Raw genomic sequence first — 23,099 nt, 5'->3', positions numbered from 1 at the left:
AGGTGAAAGGTAATCGTTGGGAGGAATAAATGCGGAATGCGTCAAGGGAAAGTCGGAAGTGTTAGAAAATGCCAACACAACGGTTTCTTGTATTCGGAAAAATGTGTGGTGCAATATATTGCTCCATGGCATATTTTACTTTTCATTCAAAACAAGTATATGCTGACGTACAAATTATTACCTTCAATCGATAAGTTTATAAGTAAATACACATTGGACCATTCTGTTATAAATAAGAACATATTTTCCCAGGTAATTTTCACCAGGGAAACGTTCTTATTGCCTCTTTATCTCTGAATTTGAATAGGTCTAAATTTGAAATTGAATTGATATTTTCAAAAAATGAAAACGAAATCTTTCAATTAAACGTCCCACGATTACGTCCTTTGAGCTAAGAGAGACAGATGATTAACAGAAGTGATTGGTGATGAAAAAATGAAATGAAATCTTTTCAAAGAATGACGTTTTTAGGTTTTTAAAGTCAGCACATCTATAAGGTATAGATAACTGCAAAATTTGGAAAGCTACTTACTCTTTCAATTTTTTGTCACTACATTGGCCCTCTATGTGTACACATTCCAAACAAAATTAATATCTTGCCTCACCTTCCACACTTTTGTTTATATTATGCAATACATATGTATCAAATTGTCTTTTTTGGTTTCAATTATTGTAAATCAATTATTCTAAATTGACATATGATCTACAGTACCTCTCAGACCACAATTCAACTGTCGTCAAATTCTATGCTTTAGGCAGGAGTACATCTGATGCAAGGCGTCAAAGTTCTCCTGCTAAAAAAAATAGGATCACAGTAAATGCTCACAAAAATCCTGGGTGTTCGAAAACTTTTGAGCACTAGTGTATATACAGAAAAAATAGCGACACCTCAATTCTCAAGCTAACTTACACAGAAAACCATAGTTGCAGCCCGTTAGAAGAGGAATAGAAGGAAATGAAGAGTGGGATAGTTCATTTGCGTTATCTGTGACACCTGTGGTGTACGACCTCGCTTGCCAATTGTATATGTATCAGTAATATTTTCGATAGATGGCACTGAGTGCGTCTCGTAAGTTATTGTAGCGAGAATTCTGCTTTGCATTTGTGATGTGTAGGCTGAGGTATATAGCATTTTATGATTATTCTTTGCTTTCTCACTGTTTGAACAGTGTCAAGTGGCAAAATTGTTGTTGTGCAGCGTTGTTTGTGTGTGATATTATTGCTACATGTGGACTGTAAACAAACAAGATGGGTAAGAAATGTGACTTGTTGCCATGTAAACAAGACATAATTCTTGCTTTGCGCAGCTAAGCAAATCTCTAAAGGAATAGATGGAATACTGAAAATCCATCATTCTACTGCAGGAAGAGTAATTCACAAGTGAAAACAGCATAACAAATCGTCCCTTCGTCAACAGTGTGAAAGAAAATGAAATGAAATCTTCAAGTTTAACGCCCCACGGTTATGCCGGTTAGGCTAAAGGAGACGGTGATAATGAGAAATGAGTGAAATGGTGGAATGAAAAAGTGGGAGGAAACGGGAAAACCCCGAGAAAACCCACGAGCACGGTGTTTATCCACCACAAAGTCCACACGGATCGAACCAGGGACCCCAAGCACCGAATGTGAACGCTCTACCACTGAGCCACCGCGCCCCCCAACAGTGTGAAAGAAAAAACATAACATCACCCAGAGCAGATTGCTAAATGAAATCAATAGCACCGCAGATTTAAGGAGTGATTTCCCCAAAAATCGCTTCTGTAGTTTCACATGATCTTGGAACTGTAGTTACTCGTACAACTGTATTGTCTTGACTGTATGAAGAGGATATTACAAAGAAGAAACCGCATAGAAAGTCGAAACTGACAAAACACAGAGGACCTCAACATGTAATTTTGTGAGTCGATATGCAACTTGATTTATGACAACTGAAAGCACGTCGTTTTCTTCGTTGAAAAGAAGTTTAGAATAGTGGGAAACGATGATGGTGTGAAGTTGTGGATACGAACAAGCAAGGAACTTGACAAGGAGTTTAAGAGATGCAAATATTCAGTTACTGAGTGATGGTATTTGCTTGGTTCACCGTTAAAGACGTCAGAACGACGGATATATGTGAAGGATCGTTTGATGCACGAAAATATCTTCAAATTCTGGTACGTAAAGTTCTTACAATAGCCAAAGATGACTTTTCTGAAGAAAATTTGGACTACTTCCTTTTCCAGGACGATAATGCTTCATGTCACCGAGCGAAAATCGTTAATACGTGGTTCAAGAATATGACTATTTAGAGACTCATGTGGTCTACAAACTCACCCGATATGAATCCAGTTGAAAATTTGTAGATCAATATGAGTAGAAGATTCAATAGACAACTATTTCAAATAGAATGGACTTTAAGTAACAGATAAGCTGGGTGTTATTCCGTGATATCGAGGTTGCATTTTGCAATAGCTTTGTTACCAAAGGGCTCCAATGATTCGCTGCACTGCGGAAAGCCCATGGTGCACATACAAAATACTAGTTTGATGTATCATACTTCCCGATCTTTGCACACAATATGTCTTACCCTTAAGAAATTCCATTTCTTGTTTTTGATATTGTTGTTGATATTTTTTTCAGTTTTATGTATAACTCTTCCTATAAACGATTTTGCTCAAAACACACATAGCTACTTATATATTCATATAAATTCATTAAATTCATGTCAAAAGCCTGAAATTCTGGTGCAAGTATTAAGAATGAACTTTTCATTAAGAATATGCATTGTAATATTATCAGGAATTCGTGTAAAAAATCATATTGATTAAAGTATGTTGCAAAAACCATTTCCGAGCAAGTGTCGTTATTTTTTCTTTACAGAGTGTGTACCTACAGATTTAAATTACTGTACAAGAGCCTGAGTGATGTTAAAATACGTGTATGCAGTATATGGCATCATCTCAGCAGCATAACAACAGTCCCTCGTACTGCCATGTTTGCACATTTTCTTGGGCATACGCTTGGCGTGAGATTTCGAGAAGGGGTGAAAATTTTACAATATTTGGCCAAGAGGGAATTTAACGCAATACGTGAATCTAATTTAAAAATCCCAGTTTTAGAAGGTGTTAATATTGTGTATTTTTACTGTTTTACTGAGAAGTGTTTAGCCAATAATTTGCACATATTGTATGTAGTGTTGTAAATAGAAAAAAAACGGTTCGTATTTTTTCAGAAATGTACGTTTTTTTTAGAAAAAAAAACATTGCCTCTCGTTTTTTTTCTAAATTTCGTTTTTTTTCAAATAGTCATTTGTAATGCATCTTACGTCTATTTAAGTATGAAATATTTTTATGTAGGTGTAATCACCGTAAAATGCAACATAAATTAAACGCTAGATACTGATACGCTACAAATAATTTACAATTTACATGAATACCATACCTATTAACAATTCGGGTTTCAGCAGTTTTCATCAATATCAACTAAGAAATAAAAGTAGAAATGAAATTTTGTTTTTTCGTGAATGCAGGCCTTTAATAAGTACGAAAATAATGTCACGAACAGTATAAAATTCAAATAACTTGTCTAAAGGTAAAAACTAATACTAATTTGCCTAATAGTCTTTTTCTAAATGTCATATATAAATAATTTGTCGACTAGATGTATATGATATGCAGAGCCGGCTCTACCATATATGCAGTGGCGTATTTACGATTTTGTTTCGGGAGGGGCTTTGCTAACTTTCGGGGGGGATTTGCCTGAAAATGTGAAAATTCTGCAAGATATTTCATATACTTTACTATAGTAATTAAGATTTCGGGGGGGGGGCTAAAGCCCGGAAGCCCCCCTAAATACGCCACTGTATATATGCAACACGTGCATTTGCGTGGAACGGCAAGCTTGGATGGTCCGGCAAAATATGTCATAAGTATATTATTTAAATCAAATATTTCTTGTTGGAAACAGACTTCATGATGATGGTAGTTACATTTACTAAGCTGACCTTCTATTTGAATACCACATTCATAAATTATGTTTAGGTTGCATTAGTTGGACAATGCACAATGCTAAAGCAAATGGTCGAATAAATCCGAGCACAAATTGCTTGATTGTTGTCAAATGCAAGAATTCAATTCTCGAATAGTAGTGAATATCTGTTCCATTTAGTAAGTTATCACAGTTTTGATATGAAAGTAGTCTTGTTTTGTCAGAAGCAAGTTCCTTATCATTGAAGATAGAAACAAGTTTTTTTTTTTAAAAAAAAAATAAATGTTAGAAGATGTAGAAGAAAAATCAAGAAATAAAGATAAAAGAGCTAGTTGTACTGGAATTGCAAACTGATACATTAAGATTGAAGCTCGATAGTGAATTCTATAAAAAGGATTACCATCTTTCCTCTGCAGGTGTGTTTGCTTTATCTTTCACTATCATAATAGATTAACATTTAAAGAAAAAAAACAGACACAACGGAATTGCATTTTTAGTAAGTATTTAATCCCTGGATTTACCCTCACCTTTGTTGTTCATGCTGGAGTAGCATACTTAAAATCATGACTTCTGAGATTTGTTCTTTCTGAAGAAAGGGGGAGGCGGAAAATTATGCCATTGCACGAGGCGACAAGTTGACTAGGACCTGAATATAGGATGACTCAATTTGAAGTAATGCAGGGTGTTTCAAAATTAATATTAGGGTTTTGAAACTTTGTAGTATCTATTACAATTAACTTACAATTATAAATATTATATCAAATGAAAGAGCAACTCAAACAGTTTTGTACGCACGCATGTACATGCATTGTTTCTTCTGTCTGCCGTTAGAAAGAGCAAGTAGCAAAGATGGAGACTAGAGAGCAGAAAGCTTTTTGTGTTTTAATAAAGACTGAACCTGTACAGTGCAACCGTCTGTGTGAAGAATATTAAGGAGATGCTTGTAACTACGTCTTTATTGTTTGCAGTTGCTACAGGTCTAAGGTCTACAGACTACAGTTTACGTGCCAATTTCACAAGTGAAATATTCCTGCATAACAATGAAGATTTTCTGGATCGTGTCGTCTTCAGTGATAAATCGACTTTTCACCTAAGAGCTAATGTGAACACTCATAATGTTTGCATCTGACCGTCAGCAAATTCTCAGGAGATGGTACAATTGAAACGAAACTCTCCTAAATTGAATTTGTTTTGTGCCATATGGCGGAAAGTTTATGGGCCTTTCTCGCCTATCGACTAGATGTATGCCGTGTGACGAATGAATCTCACATTGAACACTTGTAGCAAAGACTGTTTGAGGTGCTCTTTTACTTGATGCATTGCTTATAATTGTACGTAAAATGTAATAATACTACGAAGACTTAAAACCCCAAAATTTATTTTGAAACACCCTACATTTCTCACCAACAGTGTTGGAACTAAGATGTAAAAAGGAGAGAAAAGTTTCCTTATAAAGTTATTGTTTACAACGATATTATCATTAATCGAGACTATAACTACAACAACAACACGAGTTAGTAGTCAAAAAAATGTAATCAAATGTATACTCGGTGGCCCAGGTGGCCAAAGTGGCACAGACAGGTGTGTCACTTGTTTAATCCGCTCCAGTGTGGACACTAATTAAGATATCGGGATATTATTCTTGCAAAATGTGGTTGGACTATAGTTTATCATATTAATTTCTTTTTTCTGGTGTCAAATTTCCTTCTCAAATTTCACCCCAGTCAAAAATTCGAGAATTTTCTATTTCGAATTTCCTTTACTTTTTTCCCCTGTAGTTTCCTTCGTTGTAGAAAGACATCCTTAAGACTTGCCAGGTAGATACCTCGGATGAATACCTAACTGTTGACATCAATTGGACGGGCCTGCGCACAGTGTTGCCAATTAGGGAAATTAAAATTCTCCTATATTTGGGCAAAAAAATTAAAAATTTTTGTTTATAAATCCGTACCTATACGTCCGACTGCAAGTCAACTTACGCCAATCGAACATTTCTCCTTACTTAACAAATGAAAGTGCAGATCGTTACAATGGGTTAATTAGGGGCGCACGTAAAATTCGTATATAGATTCTAGCCCTTGATTTTTCTAGTTTTCCCTTACTTTTCTGTTTACCGTAATATATTTTTGGTAATTAGAAGCTTTTTTCCCTACATATCGCCATAATACTTGTAGGATATATTAGTAGTGTACCAATGTTTAATTTCAGATAGTTTGCGTCTGTTTGGTAGCAGTGTTGCCAGCTACAGAATATTTTAATTCCAGATTTTAGGGGGAAATTTTGGATAAATTATATGTCTTGTCTCTATTATTCCCCTCTTGTTGGCTATATCGGAACAAACGTACCAGTATCTGGAAGTCTCGTATTTGCTCTACACAACGCACTATAGAAAGTTTCAATAGGATAATTAGGGGAAGTACAGTTGAGGTTTACAGTGGACCTTGTTCTCTAATTGGAAAAATAACTGATTTTTTTAAAGGTAGAATGAGATTTTTTATTGGCATGCTTACTTTATTAGATATCGTCACAATACTTGTAAAATATATTAGAGGGATACCAAAGCTTATTTTAAGATAGTTTGTGTGTGTCTGATAGTAGTGTTGCTAGCTACAAAAAATTTTAATTCCAGATTTTAGGGGCAAATTTTGGGAAAAATTCCTGTTTTTATTTCTATTATTTCCTTCTTGTTGTCTACATTCGAACAAATGTACCAGTGTCTAACAGCCTCATCCTTAGTCTACACAGCGCACCATAAAAAGTTTTACTAGAATAATTAGGGGAAGTACAGTTGAGGTTTATAATAAACCATGTTCTGGAAATGGTAAGAAAATGGTGAATTTCTGAGGTAGAATGAGATTTTTTTTTTTAAATTTCATGCTTACTTTGTTATATATCGCCATGATACTTGTAGAATATATTCTTGGAGCACTACGGTTTATTTTCAGATAGTTTTCGTCTGTCTGATGGCAGCGTTTCCAGCCAAAACAATTAATTCCCGCTATTAGGTGAAAAATTCGGAAAATTTCCCTTTTCCCCTCTATTATTACCCTCTTACTGGCTACATTGAAACAAACGTACCACTACCTGAAAGCTTCCTCTTTGCCCTACAGAACGCACCATAAAAAGTTTCAATAGGATAATTAGAGAAGCTGTAGCCCGGCATATTTGATTTTTGCTTCTGAGGCGTAAAAAGTGCCAAAATTTCATGTGTATGACAGAATTTTTTCTTTCCCTCTTTGAATGGAACCCAGTGACTTCAGGATTTCACTGTACCTTGTCAACACACCAAAGATTTCTTTAGATGATTTGAACCCATATAGCAGCAGTGGTGCTAGATACAAAAAAAATTTGAAATTCGGTTAGGGAATTTTTTGTAAATTTTCACCCCTATATTTCCCTCAATAATTTCCCATCCGTTGGCAACACTGCAATACAACTTACACCAAAAAATAGCCACATCTATTTTCTTAAAAACAAGGCCTTAACCATATCAATCGAATGAATAGTTTTTGAGCAATAAGTCACTAACTGAAAATCTAGGAAAACGCCAAAAATGACCTGGGGCCGAAAGGAATAATCACACAATTTTGCTCGTATAGGTTCAAAGAAACAAACGATTTGTAAGTTACGAGGGCTTCGACTCAAGTTCTGTTGATTATTTCAATAATCTGAAACATAAATCAATAAATAATAGTTGCCAGAAAAAAAACAGACTTTTGAAAAAAAACATGAAAAAGAACGATGTTTTTTATTGAAAAAAAACTTCACAGAAAAAAAACCGTTTTTTTACAACACTAATTGTATGTTTCTTTTCCCTACAATATTGTAATAAGGATCCAAAAACAAAATTTCTCACTTCTGTTCTGAGAAATTTTGTGGAATTTCACTTTTCTCCCCCTAGGAAAAGTGTAAAATTCCTCCATTTTCACACAATAAGAAGAACTAGTTCAATATCTTTCTCAACGAGATATAGTTTATATCTCTGCTGTGTTTACAACCTGTATTATACTCAGTTAAAGTGAATGCTATTCAACGAAAACTTTTGGCGTTGGAAATAGGCTACCCAATATGGCGGCCATAGTGATCAAGCCCGACGCGGGATTTTTGGGACTCTCTAAGTTACTGATTACAGTATTGTGATCATTTTAGAAAAGGTTTCGGCTTCTTTCTTTTGAATACCCGGGTTTAAACCTAATTGCACTGTATTACAAATGTATCTCTCTTTTTTCTTCTTTTTTATATCATTCATCGTTAGCGGTATAGCTTCATAAAATGATAACTTATTTTGAAGGTAATATTTATTTTGAAAATGTAAAACATATAGAGCAGTTACTGTAATTACTGCTTTTAATAGTATAATTTCGTAGAAATGTGATTTTTCTGACTCAATACTCTATTATATAAATTATACAAACGAATATAACGATGTTTGGTAGCTAAATTCTCATATCTCGCTGCACTGATTTGAGTGATCATTGGTACATGGGTGGACCCTGGTCTAAATTAGGTATTTATCGTATTCTCAACCAAAAGAGTGAAGGAGTGTGGAAGTAGAATACAAAAATGTTCGGAAACGACCGTTATCAGTGTCCAATCCATGATGTTCGGGTTTCCGATACCGTTCAATCCACCCCTTCATTCGCAGTCACTCTCCGCCACTGCTTATTTTCATTCTACATTTTCAAATAAGAACAACTACTGGCAAGATCATTTAAAAAAAAGTAAAGAGCACAAGAACCATTTTTAATTGCTCATGTGATTTAGTTAATCTATATCGTGTCTTTATACATTAGTTATTTATTTATTTATTTTAATAGTGTAGGAAAAGTAGATGTATTGAAAATCAAATTCACAAGCTCGATAAACTTAATTTGATGTAAAAAAGAAATTCAAAGTTATTAAAAATATTGAATTACATTTTATGAGCGACTCTGTAATGTAGTAATAAGGTCATATGTCTTTCTAAATAAAACAAAAAATAATATACAATAAAGAATAATAATGGATATTTGTTCTTGTACAGGAATGACGAGCGACCGAATAAAAACCTTAGTGTTCTAATATAGAATCTGCAACCTTGATTTATATCCATTAAAGATTTGGCAACATAGCGTAAGTCACGATGCTTGATGTTACCCTCTTCTTATTTGTCTTGACTTTTGGCGTTAGGCTGTCTCCTACAAGGGAATCATACTTTTAACGTGATGGGAAAAAAGTTATTTTTGTCTATCTCCTTGCGAGCGGCGAACAAAAAGAGAAGGCTGGCGAGCGAGGTGAAGAGGTGACAGAAAGATGGCTCTTCAACGGTGTGCTGATTTTGTGTGCTTTACACGATGAAGGTGGGCGTAGGAGGAAGGACTCACTAGTCGCAGGAGAAAGAATGGCTCATATCGTTTCAAAATCGACATACCTTGGCCACAAGTTTCCGACGAAGGATTGTTTTTTTCTTAAAACGCAAAATTATTACGAACAAAAATAAAACATTATTTTAATATCTTGAGGATTTCGGGATTTATTTAAGCTTACCATTTGTCCCGTAAAAAACAGGACAGTCCCGACATTGGACCCGAGTGTCCCGGGTCCCCGTCAATTTAATCGGGACAGGCACATATCTAGTGTTTTGGTCTCATTTCATATTTCGTACAATATATGAGTAAAATTTCATGTACTAATTTTTGTCTGTAAAAACTCCATTATTATTATTATCATCATTAGTTTTTGTAAGAACATTTAATTTTCTTGAGTCATTCTAGAGTGTACACTATTGTATCTATGTAGGATATCATAGGTTCATGACTTTCTTTCGTCTGCTAGATTCTTCAATAACATTATTTGGGTAGCATCTTCAGACTTCAAAATATTATATAAATGCAAAACAATCATAAGAGTTTTTCAGAAGCATAAAGATTCCTGAAAAGAGATTGATTGCACTACAGATTGTTCATTATTTCTTCGTATCCATTTCAAAGAATGCAGTGAAAATATTTCCATAAAATGTATTGTGTTCTAAAGTTTTAGAGGGGGATCGAAGATATCCCTTATGCTTAATGAGAAAAATATGACAGGCTTAAATTTAATAATACGTGGTCTGTTAACTTTTTGTTTTCAAGCATTTAGAGAAGGAATGAGTATTCTTCAACTACATTTTAAAATGATTTACCTCTGAAATGTTATTGTGAAAGCAAGGGTGTGAAGCCACAAGCAAATAGACAATCTGTGTTAAATTTGTAATTTGAATAAATACAGTAGACTTCCAAGTACCCGAGTCCCAGTTAACCGAGCCTCTGCATTAACCGAAGCAGTCTTAAAAAAAAGAAAAGAAAGAAATTGCAGATTACACTTGTTTTAAGAGACGGCACGCATACGGACTGTTACCGAACCGTTCATTTTCAAATCTTCGGCTACGATCGTCTCCCATGGTGTATAGCTATAACAGAGCAGCATCAAAGAGAAACCAAAAAAAAATCCCTATAAAACAGTGACTGACTTTTTCAAATAATAAATTTTGTATGGAACTACGTGTATGTAAAAATATTGATCATTTTTTTAAAAGTGTGTTTTAAAAAAGTTGTTTCGTCATTTACAGTACGTCTTACTGAATCTAATTCAGCTGATCTCCGTATTATCCGAGTTTTTGCGTATCCAAGGTAGGATTGGGCCCAATCGGATAATCGCGAGTCTACTATAATTATACAAAATACCAATAAGTAAAGAATAGCCAATTGCCAAGTGCTGTACATTTAAGGCGGAGAACATTCATGGTGGTCAGTTCTCCTAGACTTGAGGAATCTTACGTATATTTTGGAGCTTGTTTGTGGATATATGGTTCGCAAACGCGTCTTCTGCAAGGGATACTAGGGCTCGGTTCCCCGCAGAAGCACGTGTGATTCAGATTCAACGTAAAACAATTGGTCTATGTCTTGGTGATGAAAGTGAATGGTCGAATGAATTTTCGTTTGCTTGTAGAAATCTGAAGCAGCCATTATGTGAATGTCTCAAATAAACATAAAAACAATTTGGCACTTACTGTTCTACATGTTCATCTTTTCAATGTCCCAGAAGTTTATTTGAAATGGCTTAAGTTTGTTTCTGAAATAGAATCTCCATGTATAGCTTGTATTTACTCTGACAATATATCCTAGTAGAAGAGAGGAAGGTATAATGTGATATGTTCGCAAGGTATCGTACATAACATTTTACATTTTCCCACGGAATACAATAAAGTTCTGAAATTTATTAAAGATTACATTCATATACAGAACATAACAGGTATTATTCTTGCTATTATATGTCTTTAAATTCTCCAGGAAAGAAGCGGATGAACTAGCAAATAATGGACAAAAAATTTACAAATCTGGTATTTCGTTCTTAATTTATCGTCTATTTATGGAAATTATATTTCTACGGTATGACAACAAAAGTTATTAATAAAATGATCACATTAAAATGTGAGTTTGGCGAATTAAATGTTTTACATTTCTCTATTTATAAGTTGAGTACAAACGTTATAGACTCATTGATGGTGTTTAGAAGTATATATATATGCATGATAAGAAACATATATGAATCTTTCTTCTGTATGCTAAATTGTATGTTTAAAGTATTGTTTTACATAGGTCAATAAAATTTCTTATTTGGATAGTAGTATCATTCAATGTTCTCATTGTTCCAAAAGGTGATATACCAAATAGATTGGTACACCCCCTATGATGGTTCGTGAAATGTTAGTAAGTGCGAGTGTACTGTTTGTTCGGAACATGATAGAATATTTCTAGTGGCAATAATGGCAAGTCTATTTTGTTGTAGATAATTTTCTTCAAAAAAGTACGTAAGATAATTTACATACGTAGCTCTGGTAGTTTTGAGAGAATTCAATAAGTAATTTGGTAAAAAAAAAAAAAAAAGAAAAAGAAAAAATAACATACTTTTGCAGTCGAGAAAATAGGTCTGTCACGTCCAATAACGCACAAATTTAGTTTCAATTTATTCTACAACTAACTTTGTGATATATTTTTGTACGCTGAGGTTTTATTTTGTTGACGTATATTCTACCTTGGGACGTAAATATGAAATAGATAGAACCTTGAGCATGTTCTTCTTGTAAATTATTAATGTAATTTCAACATAAAACTGTATTTCGACACCAAGTGATTAGTATCCTTTTCAAGTACTGAGAATCAGACTTTAATGTTTGGTTATAGTATATATGTTTCGAATGTCACCTTAACCTCTAGATGTAAGTTTCAAATAACCGATACGGAAGAGGAGCGTTAAATATTACAAACAATAAATTATGTATAACATAGCAATTTGTTAAGAAATAGAATAGGAATGTGTTAATAACTAACGTGCTCTTTTATCCTTCAGTTTAATTTATCGTGAACATTTGTTCGCTAACTATAATTTGTTACTCTCACGGATATAAATTAAATCTCGAAAATCTACTGATCTTATAATAATCTATCATATGACGAAGTGAATCGAACTTTACTTGTTTTGCTATCATTACCAGTCTATTCTTTACATGTTTGGTTTGGAGAGTTTGTCTAAAAATTGTATTCACTAACAGGTGAAGATTTTACACCAAACATAAATATTGACCCTTCTTTTTTGTTTAGGTGGGTAAATATTTTACCTTTCCAACTCATTTTCTTTTCCTGCCAAGTCTCCAGGTTTCTTTCTTGCTGCCAATCTTCATTTCTGCTACTTTCTACTGTTCTCTATGCTCTCGTTTTTACTCCATCACATAAAATTTTTACAGCGCAAATGTAACTTAAAAAAAAAACTCTGTCGTTTTCACATACTACTTTTCGTTCCTTCGTCCATATTTTTTCTTGAGTTTCATTTCTTCCCTTCTTCCTCCGCTTTTCCTTTAAGCAACTACGTAGGAAGGGAATCTTCCTCTTACGAAACCAAAGGAAAAGAGAAAATACACACCGACATTAAAATCTCATTGTCTCTGGGGTTAGAAGAAAAATACTCCAACAGACAAGAAACTTTTCAACAAAAGAGATATATTTTTTAAAACCAACAGAAAAAATGGAAGAAAAAGACAAGACTGCAAAATTACCAAGATTCATGAAGTGGAAGAATTAACACAAGAATGAACTTCTTACTCTGCGGTAAGCAAGACACAAGATCTCAACGTTTATATATCATCATTAATAAATAGGGGACCAATGGAGGCTCCACAGTAAGAGACAAGGGAACATAGTCCCGATGTTATAACAAAAGACGTAATCTCTATTAGAGAAGCAGATCTAGTCTCTTCTGAAATAATGTTTCTGACGGTTCGTTGTTGAACAGCCCTAAGAGCAAATGAATGAATTACTAATGCCCTTTCAGCAATTATTCCTAACATTCGTATGGACTAAATTTTGGACGTCTTTTCACAGATTGATTTCACACTGCCAGGAGGTAAATAAGAGCAACAGTACACGAATGTCGTTCAGCAGCAAAGAATGAGGTTAGTGTTTTCATCATTTACCATTCACCATATACGCGTATGTCAGCCATATAACTGGCAGCTCTGCTATCAGAGCGCTGGTGGTGCATTGCGCTCTGTTAAATTTATACTGTGTGAAACTATTAAGTGAGTTTGGCCGCTATATATAGGATGCACAGAATTCCGTAATTAACAGTGATTATATTTATATAAGACGTTATAATGCTCAAAGAAACAAAGAATAAAACTTAAAGTTCGATAGTCAAACCTGAGCGGCGCAATGTAAACAAACAAAAAGCGAACGATTTTCTCCATGTTGCCAACTCCATTTTGTCTTTCGGCACAGGGTGCAATCGAAAAAACTTTATATCGATTAAATACGAGCTCGTGCGGAGAGTATATGGAACTTACACCTAAACAGGATGTGACATCTAAAATTGAATGTACTGACGGTCTTAATTTTTCACACATAAAATGTACTCAGCTGAAAGATTGAGATGTTGAGCTTATGAAAGCAGAAAATAAAAAAACATGACAATGCAAATGTTTCGCGAAAAAAAGATATACTAGCCTCTATAATAAAATATCTCCTTTTGAAATTGATATTGAAGATATTAAAAAAATATTAAAACATATATAAGACAAATGAAGTCAGAACTTATTAACAGAATATAAGGGGATTAAGGGGGAAAAGAAATTAATAAATTATTTTTTACTTAATATGCCTTTGAATGAGTTTGCTATTATAATGGTAATAGAAACATGTTTAAATAATAGTGTTTGTGATGGCTAATTGTTTAATAATAACTACATAGTACATAGGTGGGATAGAGGAGTTCAAGAGAAAGGGGAAGGTGTTTTAACTCCAATAAAAAACAAATTTCGCACTTGTAGATATGCGTTATATGACAAACTAGGAAATCTTTGCGTACTTGTGGATCTTCAAGGAAAATTCTATTATATTGTTAATATGTATTTTACCCCAGGATATAAGATAAAGGAATATATTAGCTTATTTAATTCATTCGAAAATAATGTAACATTTCATAATAGTAATATTACTATAACAGGTAATTTGGATCTTCCTTTCATTACGTGGGCCAATTGTGATCTACTGTTTAAAGGAGCGAATTGTAGAGTAATTGATAATTTTATGATTTTTTTATAATTTAAGATGGATTCATAATGTTAGGATCAAAAATGGAAGGACACTGGATCTAGTTTCAAAGAATCTAAGACAGACTATTTTAGTAACTGAAAATGACTCACCAATAGTTTGACCAGATAAACATCATCCTCCATTATTAATCGGAGTAAATTTTCATGAAAATAGTGATTACCAGTTCACAAAAAATAGTACAGCGTACGGATATAACTTTAAAAATCCACATTTAAAAAAGAACGTATGAAATATTTCGTGAAAATGATTGGCCATTTCCGGGGAGAATTGATAATATAGATGTAGCTGTAGAGGATTTAATAAAGTAGTAAATGAAAATTGTAACATTTCCGTACCAACAAAGAAAATAGACTCAAGAAAAATATTTGCCTGTTGGTTCAATAAGGATATGCTAAACACGATTAAACAAAAGGAGTATACTATAGAAAATACAAAGAAATAATTGGAATATAACATAATGCTTTATAAGGAATGTCGAAAACAATTAAAAATAATGTTGAATGAAGCATGCAAAGAATAGTAAGGCGAACGGAAGGTAACATTGTAGGGGATACAAAGGCATTCTGGGAGTTTATTATTAAAGGTCATCTTGCAACCAATGGCATTAAATAAGAATTTAGATTTTATAACATATTTTTAACTTAAACGATTAGAATTTATAATTAAAAAATCAAAATATTTCCATAATTTGTATACCATTATTGTGATCTACAGTGTTCTAGTAATATCAAAATTAGAATATGTCTCTCTTGTATTGAATTCATATCAGAAATTTCTCCAGGTGCAGCTCGAACAAATTCAAAAGAAATTTTAAGATTCAAACTGCGTGCAAGGAAGCTGTGGACATTTGATGTGAAGTACCAAAGTAGTCGCCACTCGTACTTAGAAATATACTAGGCTGAAGGCCATCATTTTGTACATTTATTTTAACCACTATTTGGAATATCCAGCTTCGCCAGACAGTATACTTAATTTTTAAATTGGACCATAGACTTACTTTTCGCAGAAATTTAACATAGTAGTTGGATAACAAACGCTCTATGACAGTTGAAAGTGTGTGTATGCATTCTTTTGGAATCCCGCTATACCTAAGTATATCATATACAGGGTTGACCGTTTACTTTGACACCCCTTGTAACTTTTTAACTAAATGACAATTAACGCTGAAGCTTTGTGCCATGCAAATATCGAACAAATAACGTTGTTTGACATTCAACATGATACCATAAGGTTAATGTTGTTGCAACCCAATATAAAGTTATATTTTTAATTGGCACTACGTCAGACTATTACATATTTCAAATCTTCATGTAAAACAAAAACCTAAACTGCCACACTTGTTATGCATTGTTAGAAAGAAAAAAACGTTACAATATCACAAACATCGAAAAGCAAACACATTTTTGGGGGGTTCTACGACAGTAATAACACAAGTCAGACGGACGGAGTAATGCGTATTCAATCTATCTTAATCTCGAATAATAAGTTAACTAACTAATTGTATGGCCTATGGAACTCGGAGGTTCAATGCCGCATTCACAAAAGCTCTCCACTGACTTCTATCCTCAGCCAACTGGATCCAGTTTCTATTTTCCTTTCCTATTTCTGCGAGATCAATCTTAATATTGTCTTCTCATCTGCGCCTAGATCTTCCTAATAGTTGTTTTCCGATTTATCTTTCAGTTCAGACTTTGAAAGCGTTCCTACTTTCTTCCATTCTGGCTACATGACCTGCCCACCTGAGCCTCCTATACTTGATGACCCTAATAATGTTTGATGAACCGTATCAATTATACAGTTCCTCGTTATTAAGTTTCCGCCATTCCACATTCCGTTCCTCTTGGGTCCTAATATTCGTCTCAGGATCTTGTTCTCAAATACTTTCAGTCTATGTTCTTCCCTCGGAGTAAGCAACCATGTTTCGCAACCATACAGGACAACAGTGATGATTATCGTTTTAAATATTTTAAGCTTCAAATTGCCAACAAAATTCGCGAAAGAATCTCGAATACTACTATCATCATATAGTGTATTTCGAAAAAGTACAAATAAAGTTACCAGGAATTGAAAAGTTGGCTTTTTTAAAGAACTTTATTTCGTAAAACTGTTTACATAACTATCACATCAAATTTCGTACATGGTGTTCAATACAAATAAAGATTATAACGCCATTTACATCAATTTGATATTTCAAGCTATTCTGGAGGTATGAAAAATGATAAAACTTCATTAACTAGGAAGATGGAAATTGGTATATAAGCTCTTATTAAAATTATATGGTGGTTCAGCTGGGGTTCAGCGTTTCTGAACACTTCATGTTTTGGGGAGAAGTCTAAGGGACATCTCTTTATATAGGAATTAACGTAACAATCTTTGTCCAACTCCTCTTAGACCGTTGGACCGATTTTAATTATTTTTTGTGCATGATTGGACAACCTGTGTTTCTATAAGATAACTTTGATTAAGGAGTGTGTCCTAATTGGTAAGTGGGGATTCAAAATTAATTAGAAAAAACGAGTATCTCTTGATCCTCTCAACTTACAACGATGAAGGTCGGTATATAAATTATTTATTAAGATAATAGGATCTGTGATGCAACTTTTCTGGAAATTTCCGTTTTAAGATTCGTCGAGAAGAGCATCTTATATATATATATATATATATATATATATATATATATATATATATATGTGTGTGTGTGTGTGTGTGTGTGTGTGTGTGTGTGTGTGTTTGCGTTTGTGTTTGTGTATATGTTAATGTAACGATCTTTGTCGCACAACTCTGCTTAAACCATCGGACCAATTTTGATTATTTTGGTACATGACTGGACCCTAGCCTAACTTGTGATTTATCATGCTAGTTTGATTAGCGTGCCAATTCTACGGAAGAAGCAGGGTTCAAAATGTATGCAGAAAATTTTGTAAATAGAAAATTCAGTCTCTCAACTTGCAGTACATACATTCTCCATTTAAAATAATAGCACCTGTTATCCAGCATTGTTGAAAATCTCCGTTTTCACATTGTATTACATATAAAAATAATATATCGATGTTTGTCCGCGAAATCTTCTTATATTGTTGGACTGATTGTTTAAGGCTTTCGGGACATAAAAGAACCACAGCCTAGCTTTTGCTTTCTTCATGCTACTTTGTTTAAGGTGAGTGTCCTAAGGGGAAAGAACCGGATGTTCAATATTTATGCAAGAAGTTGAGTATTTCACTATCCTTGGTACACACATTTTTCATTTAAAATAATAGAACACCATGTCTTAATCGTTTCAAAAATTCATGTTTTAAATAGGGTAAAAGAGATTATCTTCTATGGATATAAAAGTAGACCGATGAACCCACTTTGATATTTTTCTTAGCATAGCCTAAATTATATTTTATCCTGATACTTTACTTAAGGTGCGTAACCTAAGGAGAGAGCGGGGGCTTCAACATTCATGTAAAATTTGAGTACCTCACAATACTCTCAACTTACGAAGATGAAACTTGGTACATAAATTCTTCAATTAAGATAACAGAATCCGCGACACAACGTCCTTTTCAAATTCCTGTTTCAAGAGCTCCCGCAAAAGGTATGGGACATCTTCTATGAACATAAAATTAACGTAACGATGTTTGTCCACAAATTCCTCCCAGCTGTACTCCGACTAGGGTTATTCTTGGTATATGATGATACTTTTGGACTACCTTCTGTTTTAGTACTTTTCAACAAGAAGTGAAGGATGAGAGGAATGACACTTAAAAATAAGCTTGAAGGCTACCTCCTCCTAGACAGTTGCACCGATTTGAATTAATTTTTGTACATGACTGAGCACTGTCCTAGTTTAGGTTTCAGTACATTTCCGGCAAGGAGAGGAGAAGACGTAAGGCGATGATATGTAAAAATAGTGGAAACCGATCTATATTAGTGCCCAACCGAATCGCGAAGCGGCTTCGTAATGCTCTATTTCCGTGTCTTCGTGTCACAATTTGGGATATAATTTTATGTGATTGTTTCTGTTACATTTTAATGTATATTTTTTTCCACGGCTCCAGATTTTACACTCATTCCATCACCATCGCATCACATACGCTCCTAGGGCATCCGGAGTTCCATACCAGTAAAAAGACCGAGAATTCTCTAGGCACTCCCACACCTTCACTGAACCTCCTTCTGGGGGCGCGGAGTTCCAGTGTTCCCAGAAGTTTCTTTCGGTCCAGGATGGAGGAATCCTCATTCATTCTATTTTCTATATTTTATGTCAATTTAGTTTGTGTTTTCACTCTGAACTGCTTTTCTGCATAGTTCTGAGTATTACTCTGCTACATCTGCCAGGATTCTATAATCCTCTTCATCTTCCAAGATAGCTTTAGTATCTTTCTGTCTAATTTCGTCACGAATTCACAAGTTCTCCCCCAGCAACAGGCACCACAGAACACTATATTCCGGTGTCCCTTGTTCTCTACATTCACAGCTATTATGTCCTTTCTTATTGATTCTATAAAGATGGGTTGGGTAGGGACCGTGTCCTGTTAGGAAGTGAATTAGTCTTTTGTTGGGATAGAAGTACTTCCATTTCAGTCGCGTCTCAACGTCTAGAATAAATGTGAATAATCTTCTTGATGTTTTATCTACTTGCCAGTCCTGTATCCATTTTTGTTATGGTCATACTGTGTGGTCATACTGTTACTAAAAGCAAGCAACAATCAATCATTTTCAAAGCATTTTAATAACATTTCTTAAAACCACTGGACGTTGAAGAGAAGTCTCTAGAACCCTTGTACGAAGTGTTTCATAACCTTTTGTAGTCTGAAACCTATCCCGAACGGTATTAAATTCCATTGGTCCTAGAAGTATAAAAGAGAGTTCATATGTTACAGCTAAAAATTTACAGTCAAAAATGTTTACATTCAGGGATTGGATTAGATGATGGTCTACCTTTTTCTTTTCTTTCTTTCTTTGAAGACAAAGAGGTTGTGCTCAACTTCTATTAACTTCGATTCAGTAGTAATTCCGTTGGATTCAAGTGAAAATCAAGTATAGCAAGACACTTTCTTCTTGCTATACTTGATTTTCACTTCGTCTAGGAATATATTGTATCTCACTTAATCATATAGTGAAGAGTAGCATATGCTTCTTAATGCTTCATCGAAACTTTCTGAATATTCATGCCTGAACTATGTCACTCCCTCCAAACATAAGTGAACATAATGTATGTGTAACAGTACTGTCTGATACAGAATTCTGTGACTCACCAATATAAATGAACAATAGAATAAGAATCATTGCTCTGCATTGCTCTGCCGTTTTAAGTAGTAAAAGAAGCAAGATATACGAATGAAAACAATAATCCAAAGATTCAAGTTACGGTTATTTATTTATCTCTATTCAATAATTTACTTACCTATTAAATCCGATCCTCTTCTATCACTTGGATGTCGAGGTTTCCTAGAGAGCTCACCACTTGCTTCTGTCTCGTGTTAATTTCTTCACTCTTTCACACGGAATGTCGTGTCTCTTGAAAGTATCTTGTATAGACCTTTCCTAACTTTGTCTTGGCCTATCCCTTGATCTTTCCTTCTCTAACTCTCCTGATCTTCCTTACTACATTTGTTTTTGAAAACTTTTCTCTTTCATCCTGGTGATGTATTCTAACCGTTGAAGTTGAGCTTGTTTAATATGTAGCTATATTGGTTTAACTTTAAATGTTTGCATGATTGTTTAATTTCTTATTCTATCCTTCTTCGCTTTTCCTGTACTCGTTCTCAAAATTTTCATTTTTACGCCATGTAGTTTTTATTTCTCTATCTCATTTAGCATCCATGGCTCACAGCCATAAGTAAGAGTAGGAACTATACTCAGACTTCTACTTCTGTTTCCTGGCTTATTGCTGTGTTTCCGAAGAATTCTCTGTTCATGCATGGCGCCATAGAATCTGCTTATATTTGCTATTCTGCAGTTCAGTTCTCCTCTCTCTTTCCGTTTTTGTAATGACGGCTCTTTGATATTTCAATCGGTCGCTCTTATTGTCCTAGGTATATTATGAATGGTTTATGTGTCCTGCTGATGTTCGTTGCTTTCTTTCTTCCTGTTTATCTTCATATACCTTTTGCTCGGTTCGTGCTTGATAGTATCCAAATTTCCTCATAGATTAGCTTATGTATTTGGAAAAATGCATCTGCGTATAGTAGCTCTGATATTTTTATGGGTTGCAGGTTCGTTTTTTACTGTGTGTCTTTGATCATGTCATCCATGAAGATTATGAAACGTTACGGCTATAGTATGTGTCTTTGCCTTACTCTTGAAGAGGTCCTGAACTATTTGAATCTATTGTTAATTGTTTTTATCTAACATGTGTTCTCTCTATAAAAAAAAATCGAATTGCTCTTATCAGGTCTTAGTTAACCTTCTTTTTCTTCTGAGGTTTCCAGAATTATTTCCAGGAACTTCGTCGAAAGCCTTTTCTAGATATATAAAGCATATATATATATAAGCCTTCGTCTTATTCTAGCTTCTTCTCCGTGTTTTACTTTAAAGCAAAAATATATTCTTGTACTGCTCTTTCTTGTCGGAATCCATTCCGGCATTCTTCTAGGTTACTTTCGATTTTTTTTGTCTTAATATAATTTCCAATATTTGTTAATACAATTTCCTGGTATACACAGCAGCGATATTTCTTTATGGTTTATACATTTTCTATTATCCTTACGTAAAGATTGAGATTAAGAAGTCCAGTTCCCAGTCTTTAATGATTTCTTCCTCTTTCAATGCCTTCTGCATAATCTGAAATAGTGTGTCTTCTGCTATTTGTCCTATATATTCAAAACTTTTGTAGTTACATCATCATTTCCTGCCGCTCTTTCCAACTTCATTTTCCTTACTTCCGTTGTTAATTGTTCCTTTGTAATTTTTTGATCCTTCGTCTGGTGATTTTTTCTGAGTCTACTGTCTCTTCTTTCTCTTCTTGTTGTTATTGTTGATGATCGGCTTCATCTTTTATGAACTTTAAAGAACATTCCTTTTTTTCTCAAGCATATCTAGTTCGTCTGTCAAATTCTTCCCAGTCTTCTCCTTTAGCTTCTGTGATATTTATTTTAAGTTTATCGCTCTGTTTTCTGTGATCTTCGAAGACTTCTAATGGGGTATCTTTTTCTAATTAGGTATCTTTTACCTTGACCTTAATTTCTGGTGTCCATCAAGAACCTGCTTGTTCTCTTCTGATATGTTTCACATATTTCTTTTGCTGGTGATTTTTAGCGTAGTTTTCCACCTATTATATAGTACCTCTAGGTCTTCTTCCTTCCTGACAATACTTGCTTTCTTCAATTCTGTATCGACTATCTTCTAAAATTATTTTCTCTTTGTCTTCTCGTTTAGTTTGAAACTTGATTCACTATCCTGTCTCCATACATGTTTTATTTTGTTTTCTCTCAGCATTTTTCTTCTGTTTTCTCGGAAGTACCATGTCTAAAGTTACCAATTTATCATCGCTGTCTATTTCGGGACCTCGTTTAACTCGAACGTTTCTCATATATTTCTGTGTGTTTCTTGAGATTATCATGTAGTCTATGATTGATTTTGCGTCTTGCTTGGTTCTTTCCTGGTGAATTTATGAATGTTTTTCTGTATGTACAGTGTATTGCGATGCTGAGATCGTTTAGTAGGGAAAAATTCAATAATCTTTTTTGTTACAGTTTAGCTTCTCCTTGTGTTGTTATTATCCCATACCTTTCGTCGTTTTTGTTACAGACTTTTGTTTTGATGTCTCCTAAAAATATAATTTTTGAGAATATATTTGTAATCCTTGTTTGCAGTTTTTCGTAGAATTCCTTTTCCTCTGTTGTATCATCTTCGCCCGGAGCATACCCAATTACTAACGTAAAGTTTGCCTTCTGTTCTATGCTTACTGTCATTATTCATTCGTTAAAAATAGCCATCCTTTGATGTGTTGTTTGTGGTTTATGTGGAGCATGCATACTACTCCTGCTCTTGCTTGTTCTTTTTTTCTACTGCGCTGTATAACGTAATAAAATTGTCTATTTACTCTATTCTCTTTCCTTCTTTTTTGTTTCTGTCACAGCTATTTTACTTTTGTTTTTTCGATATTCCTGCCTAACTCCTATACCTTTCCGTTGACATCTCTTACATTTCATGTGCCAATATACACTGAACTTTGCCCTTGCCAATTGTAATTTTGATCCGTCTGGCTTGCTTTCTTCCTTTTTTTTTACTCGTTGAGGGATTGAATTCAACAGGGGATTGGCTTACACCATTCAAACATGGTGAAGGAGCTAGCTTCCTTCTGTTCCCATGCGAACCTGAAAGTTTTATTCTTCTGCTTTCCTGGGCTTGGATCTGGTGCCTTCTTTTCCTTTCTTTTAGTTTCACAAAGAAGTTTGTTTGTGCACACTCCAACTCTCCTCCTTTCTCAATCAGGGCTTGGGACTGGCAATGGCAGAGTTTCTGTCCAATAATATGAAGTTCGGTATACAAGATGACACATCTATTGTTCTACCAATGT

Source organism: Thermobia domestica, chromosome 2, assembly GCF_964235325.1.
Source record: "Thermobia domestica chromosome 2, izTheDome1.hap1.1, whole genome shotgun sequence".
In the NCBI taxonomy this organism is placed as follows: Eukaryota; Metazoa; Arthropoda; class Insecta; order Zygentoma; family Lepismatidae; genus Thermobia; species Thermobia domestica.
Note: the sequence above shows the minus strand (reverse complement) of the source record.